We start from the raw sequence: 27,408 nt of genomic DNA on the forward strand, positions 1-27,408 counted from the left end.
GATGGAGTTTCTCTCTTGCTGCCCAGCTGGAGCGCAATAGCACAATCTTGGCTCGCTGCAACCTCTGCCTCCTAGGTTCAAGTCATTCTCCTGTCTCAGCCTCCCCAGTAGCTGGGATTACAGGTGCCACTGCCTGGCTAATTTTTTTTTTTTTTGTATTTTTGGTAAAGATGGGGTTTCACCATGTTGGCTAAGCTAGTCTCAAACTCCTGACCTCAGGTGATCCATCTGCCTTGGCATCCCAAAATGCTAGGATTATAGGTGTGAGCCACCACACTTGGTTAAAAGTCGCTGTCTTTATGCAAGACCTCACTCTTGTTAATGGGATTGGGCTCTTCTGGCAGTGAGTAGATCATGTGGACTCTGCAGTAAGTGATACTGTGAAGCCATGTAGCGGGTGGTCAGGGTAAGTGTTTCTTGGCACTGGAGGGGCTCAGGGAGGGTTTCCTGGAGGAATTAACACTTCAATGGGGTCTTGGAAAATGACTTGGAATTTTCATTGTTGAAAATAAAATTCTTAATAGAAGAAATGGCTTGACCAAAAGCGTGGGGCTCAAGAATGGGATGCTGTGTTCAAGGAACTAGGAGCTTGGGATATACAGAGTGAGAGAAACGGTTCAGGAAAGGCTAGAAAAGTCGGTTGGGCTCAAGATTGTGAAGAGTCCTGAAGCTGCTTAGACATGGGATTCATTCTGAAGGCCATGGGAGCAAGCGGGAGTTTTAGATCAAAGTGACATGCTCAGGTCACATTTTGGAATGATGCCTCTGGCTGAAGCAAGATGGGAGTGGGAGAGACTAGTATTGAGGGGACCCGGTGGGAGTAGTGTCTGATGTAGCCAGTTGTGGGGAAACATGGCTGGGCAGCTCACCCAAGAAATATTTTATCATTGACATGGCTTATAATTGCAAACTGTGATATTAGGGAATATATAGTTGGTCTTCATCCTGTTTCCTGGCATAGGAATCTCCAAAGTGATGTTTTTTTGTATGTCAGTGAGTTTACTGATGGCTGACAGCCCCTGGATAGTTTCAGGACATTGACTGGTCACTGAAAAGACCAAGGCAGGATTATAGGGCTGGAACTTTCAATCCTGTCCCCCAAGGGGTGAGGGGCTGAAGGTCAAGGCTATCATCAATAGCCAGTGGTTAAATCAATCGTGCCTATGTAATGAAGCCTCCGTAAAAACTCCAAAAAGGGCTGGTTTCAAAGAGCTTTCAGATAGCTGAACATATTGAGGTTCCTAGAAGGCGGCACACCCCAGGAGGGCATAAAAGCTCTGTACCCCTTCTCCACACCTTGCTCTGTGCATCTCCTCATCACTATCCTTTGTAATAAACCCATAAGTGTAAGTAAGTTTCCTGAGTTTCTGCGAGCCACACTAGCAAATTAAGCAAACCCAAGGAGGGGGTCATGGGAACTCCAGTGTATAAAACCAGTTCCTCAGAAGCACAGGCAAAACAACCTGGGGCATATGACTGGCACTGGAAGTTGGGGGCATTCTTGCAGGACTGAGTCCTCAACCTGTGGGGTCTGATGCTGTCTCCAGGTAGTCAGCATCAGAATTGAATTGGAGGACACCGGCTGGTGTCTGCTGCAATTGCTTGCATGCTGCAGGAGAGGAATCCTCACAGATTTTATCACAGAAGTCTGTGCTGATTGTTGTGGTGTGAGAGCAGAGAAAGAAGTGTGTGATTTTTCTGCTCACAGACACATATGGAAATAAAAAGCAGTCAACTTTTGCCCAGTTTTATTGTTTTAATATCCTCTGTGGACAATACACCCCTTATTGCCTGTGTGGGTGCAGACTGCTCTCCACCTATGGGGAGCTTTTATGGAAATCCAAGCAGAGGAGACTACAGTCACTTACTGGGCATCTGCTGGAAGTGCATGGATAGACTGCCTGAGTGTGGGCTCTGCAGCTCAGGGGCGGTTTGAAGAGAGCCTTTGTATTTGGGTGCTGCTGCGCTAAGCTGCAGAGACTGCTCTCCAAGTGTTCCGCTCTGAGAGAGTAGAAAATAAGCATACCCTCTAAGAGGGCATAAGGTGGGGAGGGATGGGGTGGTTATCATCATCTGATTGACTTCGGCTGCAGGGTCTCATAGATTCCACCTCCGTGGCCATGACCACAGTGGCATCCCCTTGATCCTCTCCAGGAACCTAAGAACCCCTTTCTCAGACTGCTTGGAGGGGGTGGTAAGGAACGGTGTCTCCTTGTTCTTGGAATGTCCTTCATAAAAATGTCAGGGCTGCCTGGGAATCAAGTTGAGTGGATATGTTTGACAAATAGATTTTTTCAGAAACGAGCCTAATGCTTTGCCTGCAGACTCTGTTGCTCCTGGCTTGTCTAGGCAGCCCTGCTCCCTTCCCTGCCTTTGATGCTGGGAGGTGGTAACATGGCACGTTCCACACACTGGAGGCCACCAGTGAGTTTACAGGGTGATAATATTTGCAGAGTAGAAACCGAAGACAGCTGCTTTCCTTGACCTGTTATTACTTTTCAAGTGCAGCCTACATGAAATGGGATGTGATGGTCCAACGGTCCAATTTACTCAGTCGCCTCTGAAAAATGAGAAACTTTGTTATGTCTATTTGCGGTTGACCTGCTGCCTGATTTTGAATAGAGCACATAACCAATCTGCCATAACTAAATACCGTATACTGGGAGGCTTCAATCACAGACTGATTTTTTAACTGCTGTGGAGGCTAGAAATCTATGATCAAGGTGTCAGCAAATTGGTTTCTGATGAGGGCTCTCTTCATGGCCTGCAGACAGCTGCCTTCTCACTGAGGATGAACATGACCTTTCCTCTGTGCACAGAGTGAGAAAGAGCTCCAGTGTCTCTCCCCTTTTTTGAGGTCACCAATTCCATGGGACCAGGGCCTCACCCTTATGACCTCATGTAACCTTAACTACTTCCTTAGAGGTCCATCTTCAAATACAGGCATCCTGAGGTGTAGGGCTTCAGCATATGAGTTTTGGGGAAATACAAACATTGATCCATAACGCATATCCTTAAAGATGTTCTCCTGTTTTGATTGCTTTCAAAGGCTCTCAAGGAGTTCAGACGTAATACGCATAAAAAAGCAGGCAAACTGTGCTTATGCATAGCATAGTAAAGTTTGTGCATTGAACTCAAAAGTTTAAGGAAGACCTGGTTTAAAGATTCATAATCTTAATCATAATCTTAATAAGTTGAATGCAATTGACTTGTGAACAACATAGGTTTAAACTGCACGAGTCCACTTATGCATGGGTTTTCTTCTGCTTCTGCCACCTCTGGGACGGCAAGACCAACCCTTCCTCTTCCTCCTCCTCCTAAGCCTACTCAGTGTGAAAACAACGAGGGTGAAGACCTTTATGATGATCCACTTCCACTTAATAACTAGTAAATATATTTTCTCTTCCTTATGATTTTCTTAGCATTTTCTCTTCTCTAGCTTGCTTTATTGTAAGAATATAGTACATAATATATGTAACATATGAAGTAGCTTTAAATGGCTTTTTATGTTATCAACAAGGCTTCTGGTCAACAGTAGGTTATTAGTTAAGTTTGGGGGAGTCAAAAGTTACATGCAAATTTTCAACTGCTCAGGGGTTGGCACTACGAATTCCCAAGTTGTTCAAAGTCAACTGTATTTATTTATCAAAGCAATGTATTTTCTAAATAACTATTCAGGGCACTAAAGCCACCTTGTGGAAACCTAAAAAGTGCCCATTGACATGGATGTATATATACATAGAAAAAAGACCAGAAGAATATTAATAATAAGAGTCACAGCTAGCAGTTACAGAACACTGTGCCTTACATCAGCATTACCCTAAATCCTCCCATCATGGAGGAGCTTCAGTTATAATTTCCATTTGTCAGAGGACCAAGTTTGTGTGACTCCAAAGGCAAAGTGATTTTTTTTTTTCTGGGAAGAAGGGACACGCACATTTAAAAAAAAAATAGTTTTCTGAAGTCAGTGAATTGTTCATAATGAGCATTTTTTAGGAAGAGAAAAAACTATTGTGAAAAATTATAATGGACAGCTATGGTAAGAGGCAAATAGGGAAAAGAAATCATCAACTGTGTATGAGAGTGTTTATTTACCCCTGAATATTCTGAATATTCACCCTTGAATATTCTAGTTGGAGAAGGAAGCTATTAATTTGGACATAAAATGGTATTTTGTTTGCATTTCATTGATGATTATGACATACATATCCTCTTAAAGATAATGTGACCCTTGAGAGTGCCTGGACAATTTTCCTGTAAGTAACAACCCCATTAAAAAGTGGGCAAAAGACATGAACAGACACTTTTCCAAAGAAGACATGCATGCGGTCAATAAGCATATGAAACAAGCTCAATATCACTGATCATTAGAGAAATGCAAATCAAACCTACAATGAGATACCATTTCACACCAGCCAGAGTGGCTACTGCTAAAAAGCATAAACTGTAGACCTAACTTGTTGCATGCCACTTCTTCACCTCCTGGAGTGAATGCACAGGGCTTTGGTGACAAATCTGAAGGAAGCAGAAAATCTTACCAAGCTCAAGGTTTTAAGGGATGACACATTCCACATCAATCACAGAAACAGCAGAATGCTTGGGAAACAGCTATTGAGCCTAACTCCAATGAGACTGAGATAGTCAGTGGTATACACTGCATCAGCAAGAAGGATGGTTCCGATTCTGGTCCCGGACTTCCCTGCTAATGTGGCATAGCCCAAGCTCTGGGGAGTGGAGCCCATTTAAGGATGTGTCCCCCAATAGCTAGCTATTGCCAGACACTGATCTGGGGCAGAGGATAGGGTGTTTTTAAGGTGCACACAAGGAAGATTCTCAATTGTTCAATTGTATTATATTGCAAGCATAAAATGTTTAGGACTCCCCATGATGATTGCAGCTTGTGTCTGAAGGGGAGCTTATTTAAAGGAAGACAACCTGTTAGTCTTACTCCTTAGAAGGAACTTTAAGAATATTTGGTTGATCATGTAGTCCTGGATAAGCAGGAAGAAAAAGAAACGATGAATTTAAACTTATTTTACTCAACAAAGGACATTAACATTGGATTATCAGGCGGTACCTAATGGTACAAGGAGTGTAGGCAAGTGGTGCTCAACATTAGATGTTCACATTGATAATCCCCTAATGCCCTCATCTTCTGCTAAATTTGGAATCTTGTGCATTAGCTGACAGACGAGCATTCTCATGGTGGCCCTGTCAGTCAGCCTGTATCATCATCTTTTCTGTATAATAATGCTGTATGTATAATAATTTGGCAATTTTACTGCATTTTTGTCCTTATTTTGTAAAAATGAGAAGAAAATAAAGACATCTACAATACAAAGCATAGGTGTTAAAACTTAATAGAGTTGAGGCAAGATGAAAATCGTTAGGTTTGCCTAAAGTGCTCTATCAGATGTTCACTGGAATTCAGCCAATTGAACATGTATTGAAGTGCAAAGGAAGGTAACGTATTTAAAGATCATGTGTGAAGTGCTGGAAATACACCATCAATGATTATGTCTAAAAGGCAAAGTGTGAAGGAGGGTTTTGTACCATGTTAGCTTGCCAGCATAGAAACCTCATACAACACATGATCTTTTGCACACTTTTCTGTCAGTAAATTTCCATTTCCAGGAATTATACCTAAAAATGGGATTGACAATATAGAGAGGAGAGAGGGAAACAGGCTTTCAAAGAAAAAGCATGTGATCTTCAAGTTGTAGAATTTTAGGGTAGGGATGAGACAGAAGAATAAATGTTATTTGAACCAAAGCAATATGTACTGGTTGTTGCTGTAGTAAAACATAGCGCTTTAAACAAATTCTTCAGCCTGTATGTACTGAGGTCCTCCTTTCTTCTAGACACTGGAGCTTACATGTGTGTGTGTGCTGATGAGGAGGAGGAGTTGAAGGAGATGTTAATCCATTAAGCCCAAATGTAAAATTGTACCTGTGCACATGTTACTAGAAACGGGTACCTACAAAACTGCTATGAAAGTCCAAATTAGGGACATTTAAGTTAATGACATTTTAGCTGATATTTAAGTCAGAGGAGGTGGAAACCGCATTCTAGGCAGAGGGGACAGTATATCCAAAAGCCTTATGATGAGAGAAACAGGGCAAGTATGAGGACAGTGAGCTTGGAGCTAGGTCCATAGGTTGAGTTTTATCTTCAGCCTTGGAGACATGGGATGAATGCCTTAGTTGGGTTTCATGTGGTGGGGTCATAAAATGGTTTGGCAGTTCTCACACTGCTATAAAGAACCACCTGAGACTTGATCATTTATAAGGAAAAGAGGTTTGATTGACTCACAGTTCCACAGACTGTACAGGAAACATGACTGAGGAGGCTTCAGGAAACTTATAATCCTGGTGGAAGGGTGAAGGAGAAGCAAACATGTCTTCACACCGTGGCGGGAGAGAGAGAGAGAGAGAGCAAAGGGGGAAGTGCTACACACTTTCAAACAACAAGATCTCATGAGAACTCACTCACTATCATGAGAACAGCAAGCGGGAAATCCACCCCCATGATCCAATCACCTCCCACCAGGTCCCTCCCCCAGCATTGGGGATTACAATTCAACATGAGATTTCAGTGGGGACACAGCCAAACCATACCAGGTGGGGTAATATGGTCAGAATTGTGGGTGAAAGTATTGGTCTGGCCACAGTGAAGTGGGTTGGAGGGACTGGGTGGGTGCAGGTGGACCAATCATAAAACTGCTGTCAGTGACCAGGTGAAAGGTGGCGCTAGGGCAATAGTGACAGAGATGGAAAGAGGTGAAATGATCTGAGAGCTCTGGGAGGCTGAAAACTTAGGGACTTGGGAATAAACTAGAGGCAGAAAGGGAGGAAGAGGATGACTTCCAGGCCTTAATAATATAAAATAGTAGATAATTCAGCAGTCACTTCATTTTGGTATTGGAATGAAATATGATTTGCGTAGAGGGCGAAACAGTGATCATGTTTTTAAAAAACACTTTACTTTTTATTAAAGTAATGCACATAGTTTGAAAAGCCAAACAATAGTTGTGTTAGGCCATTCTCGCATTACCATAAGGAAATACCTGCGACTGGATAATTCATAAGAGAAGAGGTTTAATTGGCTCATGGTTCTGTAGCCTGTACAGGAAGCATGGAGGTACCTGTTTCTGGGGAGGCTTCAGGGAGCTTTTACTAATGGTAGAAGGCAGAGTGGGAGCAGGCAGTTCTCACGGTGAAACCAGAGGCAAGAGAGCAAGGCGGGCAGTGCCACATACTTTTAAACAACCACATCTCATGAGAACTCACTCGCTATCTCAAGGACGGCACCAAGGGAATGGCGCTAAACCATTCATGAGAAACCCACCCCCATTACCCAGTCACCTCCCACCAGGCCCCACCTCTGACAGTGGGGATGACATTTGACATAACGTTTGGGTGGAGACACAGATCTAAAACCATGTCAATAGTATAAGACTTCCAAGGAAAACGAGCTTGCCCATGTCTTTCTTTTTCTCACCATGAAGCCAAGTCCACAGGGGGATGACGTTTGATTATTTTAAGTTTGTTCTCCAGGATTGACCTTTATTTTTTCCCAGTAAATGCATATGTTGCTCTTTCTTGATTTACTTTTTTTTATGGATACATGTAACAAACAGAATTCCCTGTCCTCATGGTGCTTTCATTCTAGTAGGAAGAAGAAGCAAATGTTTAAATGAAATCCTACTCTAGCCATCTCATTATAATGAAGTGGTGCTCTTTACAGAGATGATTGTAAATGATGTGGAGAAAAGGAAATGACAGCAGAGGTAGTGTAGGGGATGTCAGGGAAGAAGTGCAATGTTAAATAAGGGAAGGGGGTGACCTTACTGAGAAGACAGCAACTGAGCACAGAATCTGAAGGATGGGAGGAATGGATATTGGGGGAAGGGCATGATAAGCAAAGAGAACGGCATATGCAAAGGCCCTGAGGTGGGAGGATGTGGGGTAAACTGAGGAACAGAACAGCAAAGCGGCCTTTACTGCTGGAGGAAGGTGAATGAGGAGAGTCATTCCGGTGGGGTAAGTCAGGGTGACACAGATTGGGTAGGGCCTTTGGGCTACTGTAAAGGCTGTGACTCTGTGTGATGGGCATTACCTCTTGCTTTTGTCCATGAAGTCGTATGTCCTCTACCGCTTTCTCTGCCTCCCCCGTAAGTTTTTTGGTTTAATCAGTGTTCAGTGTTTCTGTCATTATCACTATCAAAGACTATTTTCTGCATTGCCAAGCAGTATATTATACTGTTTATTGAATCTCTTGTAAACAGCTTGTTAATAATTGCCTCATTTTCTTCACCTGCTTAATTTTCAGTGTTCCTGTTTATAATTGTCTCCAGATTTGCCAATGGAGTTGGAAGAACCTCCAAACATGGTTTTTCATGGGATCAGATGCATCAGGCTCTGACCATTCGTTTCCTTTCCCCCGGAGCCCTCCCTCCCCACTGTCTTGCCTGCATTCTCTCTGCCCTGTACAGCTGGCGTCCTGCGAAGTCCTTTTCCTGCCCTTCTACATTGGGTCTTTGTTTTCCCAGACTATCTGTTTTCTTCTTGCTTGGTTTATTTCTTCTCTGGATGGGGTAAACCCTTCAGTAGGGTAAGAAAGGGTAAATAGAAAGCACAGTTTTGAACTTGCATGCCTAAAAGTGCCTTTATCCAGTTCTTAAACTCTGTTAATTACTGGATGGATGTTAAATTCCAGAATGAGTGTCATGGTTTCTTAGAATTTTGCAAGCATTGCTCCACTGCTTCTTAACTTCCACCCTTGCTGTGAGAAGTCCATGCTTTTCTGATTTCTTTGCAGGTGAACTTTTCTCCCTCTGGAGGTGGTTGAGATTTTCTCTGTGTGGGTGCTTTGCAATCATGGCTACGTGCATTGCTGTGGATGTGTTGGACATCACGCACAGGCTTCCTAGAAAAAACAGGGGATGCCTATTAAATCTGAATTTCAGATAAACTAGGAGTAATTTTTGCAATGTTTGGGACGTACTTACACTAAAAGATTACTCCCTATATAAAATTTCCTTTTTGTTTGTTTTTGCTAAACCTGGCAACCTCAGAACTCAGGGTTTTCAGTCTAGAGACTCGGTTTGGAGACATTTTCATGTGTCATTTCTTTTCTTTTAAATTTAAGTATTAGTCTAAGCACAGGAAGGTAAAATATTTCATAAGGCTTACAAAAACAATAATAATCCCCTGCCCTACCCTTCCTCATCCCTGTCTTGCATTCTTCCGAAGCAACTTCTTCAAACTCTTCAGCTGTTTCTTCTAGATTTGCCACTGGATTTCTCAGTTCAGGTTGCCGATCCTTCATTTCAAATATGAGGACCCGACATGTTTCAGATTTTAGAGATTTTTGGATTCTGGAATATTTGCATATACATAATGAGATATCTTGGGGATGGTACCCAAGTCTAAACCAAAATTCATTTATGTTTCATATACACTTTATACACATAGCCTGAAGGTAGTTTTAAAATAACTTTGTGCATGAAACAAAGTTTGTGTACATTGAATCACCAGAAAGCATAGGGCACTATTTCATGTTGGCACCAACACATTCAGATTTTGGAGCATTTTGGATTTTGGATTTTGGGATTAGGGATGTAAGACCTGTAACACACTCACATTGCTTTTTAATTTTTATTTTTTAAGTCTTAAGAAAATTGACTTATGGAAGATAAGGATTTAGCTTTCTTATACCACCCACTGTTACTCTGCACAATATAGACAAACACCCTTCTCAGCCCACTGAAGTATAAATGACATATTTTAATAAATATTCATATTTAATAAATAGTTCAGTGTTCATCCTACTTTATTATGATGGTGCCAATAGCATTCCTCCTCAAGCCACTTAATGCACAGTGCTGTCATTCTGTTTTCTTTCTTGTACTACTTTTTGTTTTCTTCTGGAGCTACTGAATATCTTCTTTTTCATTGTTTAGTTTTCTATATGCCCATCACTGATACCCAAATGGAGAGTGGAGCTCAGCAAACTTCCCACCAGAAACGTCAATCTCCGCTTACATGCAGATGCGTGCAGATTAAGGCTTTTCCTTAATCACATGTATGTGTGAAGAGTCATGAGTTTTCTGCTCATTTTCCTTTGAAACAACCAAAGAAACTTTGACCATTTGCTAAGGTGCCACCTTTCACCTGATGGCCACCGGAATTTCACACAGAGATTTTTGCTCTTTTTTCCTGCCACTTTGCAAGAGCTATTGCACGCTGACGAAGCCAGTAGAAAGCTCCCCGGACAATGTCCTTGTGAGTCTGATGCCAGAGGGTCAGTGACAGTCACCAGGCAAACTACTGCCCCGAGCACCAGGCTTTACAGTTACATTTGTGCTTTAGTAATATCACAAGTTACTCCATGTTACAGACCTTTGAGTTTGCTCCCAAATTATTGAAATGACACATAGGAAATCTTTCCCTTCTGCAGAAGTCTACTGCATGGGCACAATCATGATACCAACTGGAGTTCATGGAAACTTTATTTACCTTTTTCAAAGCAGTTTCATGGACACCTTAATGTTGCTGCTCCTGTTTCACGTGCAGAAACAGAAATGACAATGATTGTTGGTTTGTTTGTTTAGCCAGGCTCTCTCTCACCTTCATCTTGACTTCCGGGGCCACTCTGTCCTCCTGCTCCAGGATGGTCTAGGCCTGTTGCTTCACCACTGTCCTGGAACACCCCTTAACTACTGCCCCGCCTCTCTGCTATAAGTAGTTGCTTTGATGAGGATAGCATCTGAGATTGAAAACCACCTCCATTGTCTTCTAGCTTCTAGTGATGCTTTTGGTAAAATCTGATATCCTAATTTCTAAATTTCATGATGCTATACCTTGATGTAAGTCTATCTTTATCCATTGTCCTGGGTGTTCAGTGGACACTCTGGGTCTGGAAATGCATGGTTTCAATTCTTGAACATTTAAAAAAACTGTTTCTTTAACCATTTCTTTCATTCTTTTTGCCTATTCTCTTTTTCATTAACTCTATTATTAGACTTTGGATCCCCTGGGCTGGTTCTCAAATTTCCTTATTTTTTCTCTATTCTTTTTCTTTGTAGTCTATCCTACTTTCTGGGAGAGTTCCTCGTCTTTATTTTCTAGCTCTTCTATTGAAGCTTCTATTTGGGTTGTCATATTTTTAATTTCCAAAGAATTATTTTCTTCTTCTTGTGTGGTTTCTTTTCTTTCTTTCTTTCTTTCTTTCTTTTTTTTTAATAGAAGGCTATTCTTGTTTCATGGTTAAAATATTCCATCTTATTTATCCAAGGATTTTTCATATATGTGAAGTTTTTTTCTTGCTTCTGGAATTTTCTGTTTTCTCTGAGTTTCTGTCTTTGGTTTTGACCTTTCGGAGACTTTCCTGAGATGTTTGTAATTTGAGGATCTCTGTTCATTTTCATGAGTGAAGTACTAAGACGCTTACTGGAATTTCTGTGTCTTTGGGTCTTGTGGGATGGTGAGCTCACTGCAGAGTGATGAAGCTGGGGTCAGGCTGTCTCACTGGGGGCCTCCAGTGTCTACAGGCTTTTAATCTTGGAATCCTTTGGTTTCTCCAGGAAAAAAATTCTCCAACTCCCTGTTTGATATTACCCTGGGAGCAGAGCAGGGGAAGTGGCCAACTGTCTCACCATTCAGCATCTGACTTCCCCTCACACTTAACTCCTTGCTTTCAGTACAGTACCTCCAGAGCCTTATGCGGTGTCAGCTTTCCTTGAGTCTAGGCCCTTCTGGTCAAGTTTCTCCAGAACAAATTTTACATCTTTTGACGAGGAGGTGGGCTGGGTAGCTGCTTGGCTTTGTGAGATTGCAAAGGAGACCTGAAAAGGTGTGTTTCACTGCATCCAGTTTTTAGCCCTGTCCTGCAGCCCTGCTTCTGTTATACCTGACACCCTCAACTCCTCAGCCTTTATGGGTTCCTGGGGGTAAGTCAACTTGTATCTCATTGGCGTCAGCAGGGACCCAGGCTTTAAGTCTTGCCCCTCTCCCAAGTCAATTGTTCTCCCTCCAGGGGCTTTCCATCATCTGCAAATTGGCTTTTAATTATTTCATCCACTGTTCTGATTTATAGTGATTTATATTCTGATTGTAATTTACCTCCTCTGTCTTCTGTAAAAATTTCCTTTACTGTTATTTTCGAGGGTTCCAGGAGAGAGCAAAAAAAAAAAATCCAACTTTTAAATCTGCCATTTTAAACTCTAAATCAGATGGACTTCTCCAGTGATGTTTTCTTTGGACTCATATAAAAATTATGGTGCAGTCCCCAATAACATACTGTAGGTGGAGCCATAGAGCAGTCCAGGAAGGAAGCTCCTGACGTGTAATTTACATTCACAGCAGGAGAATTGAGACTAATGACCCTTAGCATTTGGAACTTGTGTTCAGGCACCTGACACAACTCCACACTTATGAATGCAGAAGTGCTTGTGCAGGCTTTTCCTTAATCACATGTATGTGCGAAGAGTCATGAGTTTTCTGCTCATTTTCCTTTGAAACAACCAAAGAAACTTTGACCATTTGCTAAGGTGCCTCCTTTCACCTGATGGCCACGGGAGTTTCACACAGAGATTTTTGCTCTTTTTTCCTGCCACTTTGCAAGAGCTATTGCACGCTGACGAAGCCAGTAGAAAGCTCCCCGGACAATGTCCTTGTGAGTCTGATGCCAGAGGGTCAGTGACAGTCACCAGGCAAACTACTGCCCTGAACACCAGGCTTTACAGTTAAATTTGTGCTTTGGTAATATCACAAGTTACTCCATGTTACAGACCTTTGAGTTGGCTCCCAAATTATTGAAATGACACATGTGAAGTCTTTCCCTTCTGCAGAAGTCTACTGCATGGGCACAATCATGATACCAACTGGAGTTTATGGAAATCTTATTTACCTTTTTCAAAGCAGTTTCATGGACACCTTAATGTTGCTGCTTCTGTTTCACATGCAGAAACAGAAATGACAATGATTGCTGGTTTGTTTGTTTAGCCAGACGTTGGCTTGCTCTTGGAGCGCTTTGTGGTAGTCACAGAGACACATGCATTGTGTCAGGGATGACAGCGACAGGAGTCCATCTTTGCCCAGGCCACGGGAGAGGCGGATGTTAAACACAGGACTTTAGGCAGCACATCTCACAGGCTTTGCCATAGAAAATCACTGCATACCTACTGTGTGGGCCAGATGGTAAAGGCAGCAGGAGTGCAGAGCAGAGAGAGAGAGATCAGTCATGCAGGGGGCAGCCAGAGGGGTTCTTGGGGGTGGGGGTTCAGCCTGACTTAGAGGGACTGGACTCCGCATTGTGGGAAGGAGACTCGAGAACATTCTGGGAGGGCAGGGGTGGGGTAAGGAGGAGCCAGGCGGTGGCAGGAACTCTTTCAGGGAGGGAGGAACACGCCTGTTGCTGGTGCAGGTTGAGCATCCGAGATGGACCCCTGGGACCATGTGGACAGTAGGGGTGTCCAGGAGCAGTGAGGCCAGCTGGATAGATCAAATGAGACTGTGCTTTCTGGGGCCTGGAAGTCAGGCACACGGCTTGGACTTGACTCTAGAGGGCCCCAGGGCCATTAAAGGTGGAGAATTAATGACAGCAGTATTAAGGACAACATGGGCAGAAATGGCTTCAGGTTGCACCAGCTCAGTCACTGATTAGTTGCTGGGGTTCACTGGGTGGCAGTGGGAGGTATGGTTTAAGCAGACCAGGGAGCCTAGAGATGGGAGCCCAGTAGGACAGCATGAAGCAAACGCCAGCAGGGTGAGGAAGGACACTGGTGCTCCCAGGTTTCTGGGTTCCACCCCTCACACGACGTACCCTCGTATCGCTAACTACATGCCCTTTTGTTCTGGTTCATCTCTGGCAGGAAAAATGCTGGCAGGTGCTTCAAGCAAGGACACGTACGCATAGAATTCTGACAGCGGCTGGACCCTCAACTTCTTCAGAAGACTGACTGGGTGATCTGGCCTGACAACCGTCTGGTGGCCTCCCATGAACAGGAACCAAGCCAGAAAGAGCTGAGACCAGACCCGCTGTCCCTAAAGACAGGGCCCAGAATGTCAGGGTGAAGCTGTAGTGGGAGGGTGAAAGCTGGTGATGTGGGCAGAGACCAGCTATGGGGTGGTCAGGGGATTCTGGGAGGTGCATGGCTATGCTGCAGACCCACCCAGGACAGGGGTGGCTGTGGAAGAATGACAAATAAATACATGGCAAAGTCTCAGGGGCTGTGCATTATGCCATGATAAAACACTGACGGCCAAGTGAGGCAGACAGGCCAGCAGGAGCAGGCAGGTATCCATGATTCAGAGCACCTGCTGCTTTCCTGCATCCTCACTGCACTGGAGGTTGTGATGGCCACCCTCAAATCACCAGGAAGAGGGCTTGATCACCCTCTGCGGCGACCTGGGCCACAGATAGGGGACATTCTGCAAGAAGGCAAGATGCATAACCCATGCTCTAAGAGTTATCTGCCTCTGATATACATATGCCTGGGCAAATATCAAGGGCAGAGTTATTATTATTATTATTTTTTTATGTGGACTTCCCAGAGGCCAGACGATGCTGTGTGCAGGGTCTCCCAGGTACAGGAAGGATGTTCTTTCTGTTCACCCACATTGTTCTTGTAGCTGATGGATGTTCTCTCTCGGACTGTCCTCAGTGGAAGGGGGTAACGTTACTTCTCAACAATCAAACAAGTCCTGTACTCTTCCAGGATCTCTGGTTGGGGACATTCCCATGGCTAGTCACTCATTCCAGTATCTTTTCTTCTTTGTGACAAAACGAAGGATCAGGATGATTTTCCTAAATAGGAAAGAAAATTAGGAAAGCTGGGGCTCCAGGTTGCTTTAATGCCCACACCCTCCTAGATTGTCCTGAGTGCTGGGGCTTCGTTACCAGGCTGCAGAAGACAGCAGGGACCGTCGCCTTAGCCATGTGTCTAAAAGGGCACCTGATACAGAACTGTCAATCATCAAATGGGTGGTGAATGAATGAGTGAGGAAGTAAGTGAAGGAAGTGTTGGGTCTGGTTAATACATACAGTTAAAACACTTACATACAAACAATCATGGCCTCACACGTTGTTTACTACAAGTGAAGGTGGTTGTCAAACATCCCTGAAAAACACACAAGCACACACACACACATAAACATACACACCCTTTTCCCTGCCAGCCTTCTCTAAATAAACCCAATGACTCTACTAGAAAACCCCAATCAATTTCCTACTAAATAAACCCGACAATTCTGACATCTCCTGTGAGGGTCTGTTTCTGACACTGTGTCAAACATTGATTTGTTCATTCAACAAGTGTTTGCTGAGTGCCTATGTTCTGAGCACGTTTCTTGGTGCTGGAGATTCACTAATGAAAAAAAGCAAGAAGAGCCCATGCCCCTACGAAGGCTGGGTTCTGGTTGGGGAGAAAGGCACATAATACACTAAATAATTAAAATATATTGTATGCTAGGTGAGTATAGGCAACAGAGGAGAATCAAGCAAGGGGGCCAGAGAGTACAGCAGGAGTGTGTGTGTGTGTTTGTGTTGGGATGGGGAGTGGACAGCAGCTTACAGGAGGGGAGACTCGGGAAGTAGGACTTACAAGGTAATGTTTGCATAAAGAGCAGAATGAGGCCAAGGGGAGCCAGGGGGATGTGCGGTGCAGGGGAGGGTCGGAAGCATCCTCGGAGGAGGAGCAAGTGCAAAGGCCCTGAGGTAGGTGCATGGCTGGCATGTTCCAGGAACAGCAAGGAGGGCACTGTGGCTTGCAGGAGGCAGTGAGGCATCAGGACTTCACTTATACTCTGAATTGGAGGGGAATCCATTCCTCCTGGGTTCTGAGCAGAGATGGGATATGACTGGATGTAAATTGCAACCGAATTACCAGTTAGGAGGCTGTTTGAATGATCCAGGAGAGAGCCTGAGGCTGGCTTGGACCAGGCTGCTGCAGTGCAGGTGGTGAGACGCGAACAGCTCTGGATCATTTTGCAGAGCGTGCAGGCAGGAGGAACTGGACGTGGAGTGGGCACGAGAGAAGGTGAAGGCCAGGAGGACTCCAAGATGGTGAACTTGAGTGGTGGGTGGAAGAAGGGAAAGGCAGCCAAGCCAGCAACTGGTCCTGGAGGCTAGATCCCCATCCTGGATGCTGTTTGAGGTTGGTTGCTGCCCCTCCCAGAAGCTCCCAGAGGCTGGCCTGCGGGGCCATCCTAGCCAGTGAAACAGGCTCTGATGCCAGCCGGCCCTCCTCCACATTTCCTAATAGGTCTAGTGGGGCCTGACTCCATGTCCCAGCCTCCGCCTTTCTCTCAAGGAAGCCAGTGGGAGGGGGCACTGCCATTGTCCTTCCCTGCTTGTCTTCCTGACCCCAAGTCAGGGTGGGGGGCATCTGAGCGTCTGTGACACATTCTCAGTCTCTCACCCTTCCTGCCCTTCACACACCCACCCCCAATTTTATTCACTACCTTCTTCACATTCCTGTTGTCCACACTCACACTAGAGCAGGCCAGGTCTGCTTCTTGGCTGGCCATGTGACAGAGCACCCATAAGAAAGTAGCTAGAGAACCCCAAGTGCTCTCGGGCCAGGGAAGTGCCATCAAGTCTATGGTGACAGAGCAGTAGAGACAGACTATCTGGAAGGTGCTCCTCCCACCTAGCCACTCCTAGGAAAGTTGGGGACATGACTGGCACTGACTCCGGCTGGCAAGCGACATCTGGTGGAAGCTACTCCAAAATGGGGAGCAGGAGAGCAAATACTCTGGGGTAGAGGTGGTGGGGAAGGGAAAGCTGGTTGCATGGAGGACCTCAGCAGAAGGACCTGAAACCATTCTGGAGCAAAGAAGAAAATCCAGTGGGAGGCTGAGAACACCTCCATCATAGCTCCTGAGGGAGGGCCAGGGTGGTCTCTTCCAGAGTGGACAGATAATGGAGGACGGCCACCCAGCATCTGCAAGCAGGAGGGCTGATGGCCCAGGCTGCCGTGCAACTGTCCCTGCTCTCTGCTGTCTGCTTGTCGTTGGAATGCGTCACTCCAGGGGTGACTCTTGTCTTTATTTGAGGGTGAGGTAGCAGAGAACCATTTTGCCAGGACAATCCTGTGTGCTGCAGGCTGATATTGGACAGATTCTGTTTCCAGAGCTCAGCTGGGCTGGCTGACGGCCATGGAGCTTCCTGGGCCGTCGAAGGGGAGACCCCAGGGCTGTTTATTCACTCGAGTATGTGGTGGCCACAGCATGGGAGAGTGGAACAAGCTTTGGGATGAAGCATAAAGACCTGGAGGCCAGCCGCAGCCCTGCCGCTACCTCACTGTGGTTTCACATCAACACTCCACACCCTGATCCCCTAGTTAGCTCATCGGGAAATGGGGAAATGGGGAAATCTTCTCCAGTGTCTCCTCCCACTTTAGTAATTCTGAGATTAGTAACTGTGGAAAGAATAACCAAGGGTGAACCGATTTCTGGGACCTTCCTGAAATATGGAAGCCCTTTCCTCTTGCCTAGGGAGATTCATGTAAACCTGTCAAGCATCCATACTCTGTGGCAGGCATTTATAACAACCAGGTGACTCTGGCTCTTATTGCAGTGATTCTGCAACCAGGCAAGAATGGAAGGTTCTGGGATGACCTGTGATGTAGGGTTGCTGTGATGATCAAATGAGTCGCTGTAAGTATAGTGCTTCCCTAGCCTGCCCAGCATAAGTGTTAGCCATTGTCCTGATTATCATCACTATTGTGGGACGGGTCACATAGACTTTCTCTTTCTGCTAAGGAAGTCTAGAACTCCTCTGCTTTATTTTCATGGGGCTCCTAGACCAAGCTAACAGCCCTGACTGAACCCTGGGTCTGGACTCTTTGGCTCTGTGGGCCGCAGAGGAGGACCCAGCTCTCAGCTCCATCTCAGAGCTAAGAGAGATGGAGCCAACCTGGTTGCTGGGGGGAGGGGCAGTGGGAGAGGTGAGGATAAGGTGAATCCAATGGCTGTCGCGACAGCCAAGTGTGGTGACGTTCATGAAAGTGCGTGCGGCTACCGGACCCCCTCCAAGTGTAGAAGGCCATGAACGATCCTGCTGGCGGCCTCTTAGATGAACAATGAGCCATGACTTATTCAGTCATCTCTATGGAGTCCTCGTGTGTCAAAGCACTTTAGAGACAGGAGGTCAGCTGGTGGACCTGCACACCACAGCCTCTAGCAAATGAAGGAAAGCAAGCTTCAGGGAAGGGAGAGTGGTTGGTTCACGGTGAGGCAGGGCTGGAAGAGGTTTCCAGGGTAGGGGAGCAGCACTCGGGAGCTCTGGCTTCAACCCGGCCTGTGGCTGACGGTAAGACTACAATCAGAGGTCAAGAGTAATTGTCTTTATGGCCAAGGCCTGCATGTGCTGGACATGATGAAACAAATGAATGAACGAACGAACAAACAAACACACAACTTCTAGAAACCAACACGCAACTTCCTCTAGAAGTTGTGTGTGACCTGAGGTCTATGCATGAGAATCTTTGAGCCGCAGACATCAGCCCTGTAGCATCCAGCGGAGAGCCTTCCCGCTTTCCTTGAAGATTCAGAGCCACATTTGCTCTCTGACGTCTGCCCACTAGAGGGAGCCATCACCACTTGTATTTAATATTTCTCCTTAGCGGGTCAGTGCTGCCCATGGGTGAGCCATGGCTTGTTGGAAGAGCTCTCCGGGAAGGACCAACCCAACCTGCGATGCGAATCTACTCAGGGCTGGGAGTCAGCACTGCCTTCCTCTGGGGCTGCTGGATTCTCTTCCCCTTTGGCAGAGGCATGGCCAGCTGTCCCGATGTGGCTGGGTGGCCAGTTAATGGGCAATCACCTGCCCTTCTGCCCCACTCCCCCGGAGGTATTGGGTGCAGAAGTAAACGCAGCTGCTCTGGGATTCTAAGTAGATGTCGGGGAGCTGATGCCTCAAAGGCTCCTGATCCCCTGACCTGTGAAAGCAAGCGGGCAGCTTAGGGAGTCCTTGCCTATGGGTGCCTGCAACTTCCAGGAAGAGGTCGTAGAGGAAGCGGCAGGAAGTACTGGGAAATGCTCCTGGCAACTCCATGCAGAGGCTGGATGCCCCGGGGACTCTGGTTCAGTTTACTCTGTGGAGGGAAATTATCCGTAGGGACCAGGAGATGACACAGCAAAGAGATCAGGTGTCTTTCGGGAAAAATGATTTTCCAGGTCAAATTAAACACCACTTGCTCACAGATTTCCTGGAATGTCACCAGGCTAAGAATGAGGCTGAATTATTTTGAATGCCTCCCTGGTCATTAGATCTGGAGTGAGGAGGGGAGACATGGAAAGGTGATCTTGTACACAACCCTTTTTCCTCCAGTGTCAGTCTTCCACTCAGGGCCTGGGTTTCCCTGTCCAGCAGGCAGGAAGTTGATTTAGGTGATCTCCAAGTTTCCTCCTGCAATAGACAGTGGTATGTTCACTTTTTCCTCCTGTGCTATGGGTCATTTGTTACCAACTTGCTACTTTCCGAAGTTTGAACAGTATCAAAAGTGGCCCTATCCCCCACATAAGCAAGCATTTAAAAAAAAAAAAAAAAAAAAAAAACACCGGTTAAAATAAAATGAGATTGGCCTCTTAGAACCAGTCGACTCATCAAAATGAGGCTGAGCCCTTCTGAGCTCAACACTGTTGACAGTAATTGATGCACAGCACCAGGCTGGAAAAGTGCAAGTCCAGGGCTAAGGTTTACATTTCCTGTGTCAACAGTCACTTGCTTGCTGTCTGGTTTCTGTTTTGGTCCTGCTTACTTTGCGCCGGCCAGTGCCAGCTCGTGGCGCCCTGTGAGACCGCCTTCCTAATGGTGACAGAGTCCTTGCTGCTCCTGATTTCCCAGTACTGCTTCATCTCTTGGAGATGCTTCAGTGACTCCATTCCGAGGTGGGTTTAGATGACAATGGGAGGAGCAGGGAAATCTCCTTAGAGACAAACCTGGGAGAAAGCATTTTTCATTCCAATCAACACAAAATTGTATTATGTTATTCCACACCATGTATGGATCCACTATATGTATCCAATATTATTCCAATCGAGAACGTAATTGCATTATTGCATAATTACAATATTACATATTGCTTGGAACAGGAGGAAGTATCTTTCAGTTTCTTTTTGTTCGGCTCCTTAGCAGAAGTTGCCGGTGATTAACAGGAACAAAATGTCAGGGCATGCTTGGTTTAGGTCAGTCCTCATGCTTCATGGTGGATCCGAATCAGCTGGAGAACCTGTCAAATGCAGATTCCTGGGCTCCGAACCGCCAAGTTACTGACTCAGTAGGCCTCAGAGGCCAGAGAATTTGCATTTCTATCAAGGTCTCAGGTGATGCTGAATGCATAGCTCAGGGACCACACTTTGAGTAGCACCGGCCTGGAACACAGTGATACCAGGTCTCGGCCTCCATCCGCTGCAGTAAACACTACGCAGATAACCACCTGGGGGCTTTTGAGCTTGTAGGGAACACTGAATGCAATAGAAGCACGCGCTGCTAGGTCTCCAAGGAAACGGGGACCGTGTCTTCTCCCGCTGTTAGTTAATGAGAGTGTGGTTGTAACTACACTGCTGGCTAATTACCACACTGGTGGGAGGCGTCCCAGGTCGGCTCTGTGAGCTTCTGTCGCTAGGGGGACCCAGGGCTATTTCTCCACGGGCCCGGGTGTCAGAAGAGGAAAAGTACTGCCAGAGTGAGCCAAGCCGCTGAGAAAACACTGCACCACCGCGTGCCCCAGGCCCCCGCACAGCGCTGCCGTCTTGGTGTGCACAGACACCGAGAACCAGGGCTTGGCAGCGAGGGGGGATGGTTTTTCTTTTCTAAGTTGTTTGGTTTTCCTCCCTTTCCTTAAAGCACATTCACGGATGAGAAGCAGCAAGGGTCACTCTCCTGGTTTTGCAGATGGAGTGAGCTTGGGAGACAGGGCAAGGAGCTGGGGAAGACGCCAGCAGGGGAGGGCTGGGCTGGCAGGACCCAAACATTCCTTGCCCAGGAGGGTCTTGGAGGGAAGGGGAGGCGGGCCTGGGTTTGGACTGGCCAGCTTCTGGCCGGGTCTCTGCCAACCCTGAATGTGGTGGCATAGATCAGGATGAGCTCCCTCGGGGTGGGGAAAGCAGAGGAATTCCTAAGGAAGAAAACGACAGAAAAGCAGGTTCTGAGGTTAAGAAGACAAAATGACCGAGAGGGTATTTTCCCTGCCCTGAACTTGCAAAGACGTATGGGTCATGAACTGTGGTGAGTGCCACCGCACACCCTGTAAACTGCTGTCTTCTGGGGACAGGCATATTGTGACCGCCACAGAGGGCAGCGCGGCAGCCACAGTGCCGGCTGAGCAGGAACGTGTGCCCTAACCTGCCGCGGTGTCCCGGCCTCTTCCCCCCTCATCACTCCCTCTTTCCCTTACAGCTTTGGAAACTGCTTCATCCCTAACAAACGGTCTGGCCGTCCCTAAAAACCGCTTTGTTCCCTTTCTTGGCATGGCAGTGACCTTCTAATGTTTTGGAGATAAGATAGGAGTCCAGGTGATGTTGGAATCCATGGTGGGCTGCAGATGTACTTATTTGAGGAACAAATTTCTATAACGTGTGTGTGTGTGTGTGTGTGTGTGTGTGTGTGTGTGTGGTGTGTGTCTTTGTGGGCATGTGGCTGTACACCTCAATGGCAAATTACGGTAACAAAACACTAGCTATCAAAATTTAGTTTGGGGGCTTGGTGTCTAGTTCCACCCCCCAACGATCTCATTCACTTACTAACACTCATTCGTCCCTTTGACCAGCACATGCGACTCATGGTTCAGAGGGAGCCCACAGCTGAACCGAGCCACCAGGAGCCCTTCCTTCTCCAGCTGCAGCCTGACTTTTCTCCAGGTTATGGTGATAGCTTTTTGGCAAGTGCAGAATAAGCAGACCCTGTCTTTCATAATTGAAAATGAAAAGTGTGTGTCTGTGTGTGTGTGTGTGTGTGTGTGTGTGTACCCTTTTCGTATTCCTTAAAACATTTCTATCAGGTAAAATCATGTCTCCATGCTATTCTCTCACTGCCAGCACAGAAAGGATCGTACGCAAAGAAGTCCACGGGGCTCTGCTTCTCCTGCACTCAAGTCCTGGATAGGAATTCTGACTTTCCGAGTGGCCGTTCCCAGAGGGCTTCTTTGCTCCTTAGTTGAGTGTAGATGCAGGAGCTCTTCAAGACAGAGCAACTCCGTCACCCCTTAGTCATTCTGAGCTGTTTGGCTCACAAGCACTCTCAGCATCAGATCTGGTCCTGGCTCCAGCTTCCGCTGAGTGCACGTCTTTACGGCCTCTACAGGGCAGTGCACCCATGCCTGGAGTCCTCTCCATCCCTGGACCCCAGTGGCCACTCTGCAAGGCTCCTATTTCCAACCCGGGAATCTGCTGCTCCCTGCTGCTGCCTTGAGCACCGCCCGGCTGCTTGGACCAGGCAGGGCCCAGTACCACAAGTCAGAGAATGGAGAGAGATGTTTGCCACAGATTGCGATTCTGATCCTTCCCCTGTCCTTGAAGGACCCCCTCCTCCCCTATCTCCCTCACAGCCTTCTCCAGGGCTGGAACTGACCCGGAACATCAGAGACAGGAAAGTCACTGCTCCAGTTGAATTTTGCTGCAGTTTCTTTTTTTCTCCCTTAGATGCTGAGAGCTATTTTTAGCCAGGGACTTTTTTTTTTTTTTTTTTTTTTTTTCAGGGGATCCACAGTCTATTTTAAAGGCCCTACAGAGGCCCGATCATTCAGTGTTTCTCACAGGGACTTCAGAGAGAGTTAGGTGGGACAGGCCAGGGCGGTGGGGATGGTGGTACTTTCCTGAGGTTGAGAGGGTATCAGGAGAGCCCTGGGGAAGGCTGGGAGAGGCCCGGTCTCCAGGCAGGGCGGATGGGCTGCTTTCTCATGCTGGAGAGCACAGTAAGAACACACCATGCTCCTCCTTCCACCAGGCTTCAGATCCAGAGCCGCTGACTGTCTTCCCATCCCAGTGGCCACAATGACGTTGCCTTCCAACGTGGCAGTTGATTTAATTGACTGTGCTTTGCTTTCTTTTTCCTGAACTTCTATGTTCAAATATCTTCCCCTTCTCCTCTTTCCATGGCACTCCCCTGCCTCTGCAAACCGAGCTGTGGAAAGTTTTGGGTCATGGCTGGGCCTGATGCCAGCTCCAAGTGGGCAAAGCTGGAGTCCTGGGTGAAGAGGGGACCTCGTGTGTCACAAGGTGGGGACCAGGGTGGGATGGGCTCCCCCTGTGACAGGCAGCAATCGTGTCCTGGGCTCCCCAGGAGGGAAACAGGAAGGAAGAAAAGGAGGAATCAGAGGGGAGGCATTCAGAGTGACTTGGGCAGGGACAGCAATGGGCCACAGTGTCCTCAGAGACTCCCCCAGACCCACCCTTTCTCCCACTCCTGAGTCCAGCCTTTTGTGTGTAACTCCAACGTCTGAAGATTTGGGGTCTGGATTCACAAGACCAGGATGGAGTAGTCAGGGAGAAGGGCCTAGGTGGAAAATTCCAGACAGAGTTGGTGAAAATGCTTCCAAGCAGCCAAAGCTTTCCTCTCTGTGAACAGACAGAGGGCTGTCCATGCAGGAGTCCTGCCACCACCCCACTGGGTGAGGCTCTCACGCTTCTCCGTGCTGTCTCCTTACAGAACTTAGTTCGCAGGCCCAGGGCCTGGAACTGCTCTGAAATTAACTGGGGTGCTCTCCGGATCCCCCTGCCCATCTTCAGCTGTACCAAGGAGTGAGACAGAAGGAGGTAGTGAGTGAGGAAGTCTAATTCCAGCTCGTTCGCCGACACCCGCGCTGCCCTTCAGACAAGGGCACGCTGTGGATGCTGCTGTGCGGCCTTTCTTGGGGTGCCAGGACCCCTGGGTAAGGCTGTCTGCCTTGGGTGGGAGCTGAGACACAGTCCGGGCACCTTCTGCACTGTGGGTGGGCTGGGACAGCCTGGCCTCCCTGGTTCCGTCGGCCATTGAGGAAGGGGCCAGAGCGCAGTGTGCTCCTCCAAAGACTCACGCTCCCCACCTCACAGTCTCCACCATCATCTTCTTGACGGCCTCAGGCCAAGCTGCAGAGCTCTCTTTCCCTGTTCACACCGATCTCCACAACGCTCCCGGGTTGCAGGTCTTCGCCTACTCTGAAGTCTCATCTCCAGAGCCCCCAGACTTTATCAATGGTCACTGTATTGGTCAGGCTCTTCCTGGCCACTCTATTTAACATGGTCACTGCCCTCGCTAGCACCCACCCCCCATGACGCCCTCCTTACCTTAGTTGTGGTTTCTCCCACCTGTCACAGATCTCACCACCTATAGTTTATTGTCTGTCGAGCTCCACAAGGGCGGGTTTTCATCTATTTCATTTATGGCTAAATCCCTCAGTGCCTAGAACAGTGCCAGCATATATGAAGCACCAAATATATATTTGTTGAATGAATTAAGAAAAGAGGAAAATGTGCCATGGTATAAGCATCCCTGGGGAAAGTTCTCTCTGACCTTTTCACTCCAGCCCAGCAGAAAATTGAGGGAAAAGAGTGACCTCTCTCCCCTTCTGCAGCAGAGCAGTTCAGTCCTGGGGATAACCGGCAGGTCAGAACCTCAGCATATGAGAGCAGGGAGGGGCCAAAGAGATCATCAGATTTAAGCCCCACAGTTTTGTGGAAGAGGGAGCCAAAGCCCAGAGAGGTGAAGAAATTTTTCTAGCATCACACAGCCAATTGGTGACCGTGAGTAGAACCCAAGTTCCCTGCTCCCAGGCTAGAATTTCTTCGAGAAGCTCAAGTGGCCTCTTTTCTGCTTAGAAATGTGGAATTAGTCAGGCATGCTGGTGTGCACGTGCAGTCCCCCCTATTTGGGAAGCTGAGGAGGGAGGATAGCTTGAGCCCAGGAGTTTGAGGCTGCAGTCAGCCATGATCACACCACTACACTCCAGCCTGGACGACAGAACAAGATCCTGTCTCAAAAACAAAACAAGGGCAGAAAACAAACAAACAAAAAGCCCTGAAATGAAGGAAATCATTACATTCCCTCCCAGGCCAAGGAAGCCAAGGCCCTCTTGACAAGCAGGGTAGGATTGTCCTGGAACTTGGGGCATCAGATGCAAAGTCCAGAGTGACTAGGCTCTTTATCAGCTGGAGGGCTATGGCTTGTATGATGTCTACTCTCAGCAGGACGCAAACTACACACAGGGAAGAAACTGCATCAGCAGGGACAGACACTGCTTCTAGGGGCCATCAAGGACTGACCGTACCTCCACCCAGCGGAGTCAATGTTGTCAGCAGAGGTAGTTTGGGGGACTTGGAGGAGGGCTGCCACCTCCATGCTTTCTTTACTCATGGGATGGCCTGCATGGAAGTCACTGAGCTGACAGCAACCGCAGAAGCTGCGTCCAAAGCTGTTTGTAAAGAAAAGTCATGAAGCATCCCTTACTTCTGGGGAGGAAGAGTCCATCAGTCACCAGCCCACCTTACATTAGATACCCATTACCCTCAAGAAACAGACTTATCCCCAAGCTCAGGAACTCTGCTTCACATTGAGAGGCAGGAGACATTCCTTCTTGCCCAACCCAGGAATTCAGAGACCATTATAACAAATGTGAATTCATAGGCGAAAATTGAAATCATGCAACAGTGGGACTAGGAAATGAGGAAATCAGGTAATAGAGCAGTAATACTAATCAATGATAAAAGTAAGTGTGTAAGTATGCATATGTGTTTGTATGTGTGACTTGTACAAGAACAGGTTTAGGGTGGCTTAATTCATTATATTACGATGCTTTACAATGTGCCAAGTGCTTTTCACACCCATAGTGCTGCAAATTCTCTATGCCTGTGAGACCAGCAGGTCAAGGATTTACTATCTGTTTTATGACTAAGAACACGGAAGTCTAGAAAAGTTGAGTTGCAAGTTAAAATTCTCTCCAAAAGCAAGTGGCACAGCTGCAGTGATGGGAGATCTAGCCAGGCAGGACCATGGAGGGCTGGCAAGCACAGAGCGAGTGGTGAAGAAGTGGGAAGGCTCCAGAGTGAATGTCACAGCCTTCGACTCGGAGTCCCTGAGGCCCTGCTGAGAGCGGAAACAAACTGGCCACCATCCCCTCCTCAGGCTGCCCACACTGTGACCCATGGAACCTGTGGGCACACCCTTATTTGTAAACAGATCTTTGTAGATGTGATTAAGTTAACCATCTAGAGATGCAATCATCCTGAATTATCTGGTTGGATCTTAAATCCAATGATAAGTATTCTTCTCCAAGACACACAGAGGAGAGACAAGGTGGGGATAGGGAAAGCCGTGTGAAGTCAGAGACAGAGATCAGAACCACAGCTGTGAAACGCCTGTGGCCACCAGAAGCTGGAAGAGGCAAGAGAAGATTCTTCTCTAGAGCCTTGGCAGGGAGCATGGCCCTGCTGACCCCTGAGTTTGACTTCTGGCCTCCAGAACTGTGAGAGAATACTTTTCTGCTGTTGGAAGCCACCCAGCTGGTTATCGTTTTCATGGCTGCCTTAGGAAAGTAGCACGGTCTAGAACACCCTTCTTCTCTCTCACCCCTGCCCCTGAACCAGCCAGCTCCTCCTACATCAGGACTCAGCACAGGTGTCCTGTGCCCCTGAGAAGCCTCTCCTAGTCCGATTCGCTTCTCCATGTTCCATGAAGCCCTGCGCTTATCTGTTGTAACATTGGTCAGCTCAGATGAAGATGCATTTGTCTGTTTTCCCTGTTCAATCTTGAGAGCAGGGATGTTTTCAATTTATGACCCTAACCCCAACATCTTCATGGATTCCAGTGCTGACTTGGTGCTTAGTATAATAGCAGGCACCTGGGTCAGAGAACACCTGGCTGGGCTGTGTAGGAGCATATGAGGTCACAAATCAGAGAAGTAAGAGATCACTGTTCTGGGGGAAGACTTCTTGGAGGAAGTAGGACTTGAGTCAGGTTTTAAAATATGAATCAGTTAGACAAAATGGCAAAAGGAGAGTATTCTGTGCAAGGAGTTAGTGTGAGCACTTGCATAGCAGTGAGGCTAAGTATTGTCACATGGGTGGGTGCTAGGCCAGGGTGGTAAGGACACCGGCAAGACCAGCTAGATGCTGGAGAGAAGTATTAAGTCTGATAATGGACATTGCTACCACCTACCAAGTGAATTCCTGCATCAACCCTAAGGGAGGGACATTCACATTATTGAAACTATCCCTATAAACTTTATAAAACGAATCAGAGGAGAAGGGAGGGGAGAAACAAAAATAAACCAAGCTTGCAGCACACTTAATGTGAATCATTAGGCCAGCTTGCTGTCTGACCTCTCCTTCCTCTATAGGTACATCAACTTGAGCACTATGAAACATTAAGTTTTTCGTCTGAGATATCCTTTCAGGTCCTGCATACCAACAAAACTACTGACACCAG

General features: G+C 46.9%; 1 long non-coding RNA gene across 1 annotated transcript; it reads left to right on the forward strand.

Moving 5' to 3' along the window:
• The first annotated feature begins 212 nt into the window (after window positions 1–212).
• On the forward strand, window positions 213–15,260 carry LOC116534252. The gene is made up of 2 exons (XR_004261644.1): window positions 213–406; window positions 13,877–15,260. It is a non-coding gene; the product is annotated as an uncharacterized LOC116534252 (long non-coding RNA).
• The last annotated feature ends 12,148 nt before the right edge of the window (window positions 15,261–27,408 follow it).

The sequence above is a fragment of the Sapajus apella genome, unplaced genomic scaffold, assembly GCF_009761245.1.
Source record: "Sapajus apella isolate SASKATOON/1434 unplaced genomic scaffold, GSC_monkey_1.0 scaffold86, whole genome shotgun sequence".
NCBI lineage: Eukaryota > Metazoa > Chordata > Mammalia > Primates > Cebidae > Sapajus > Sapajus apella.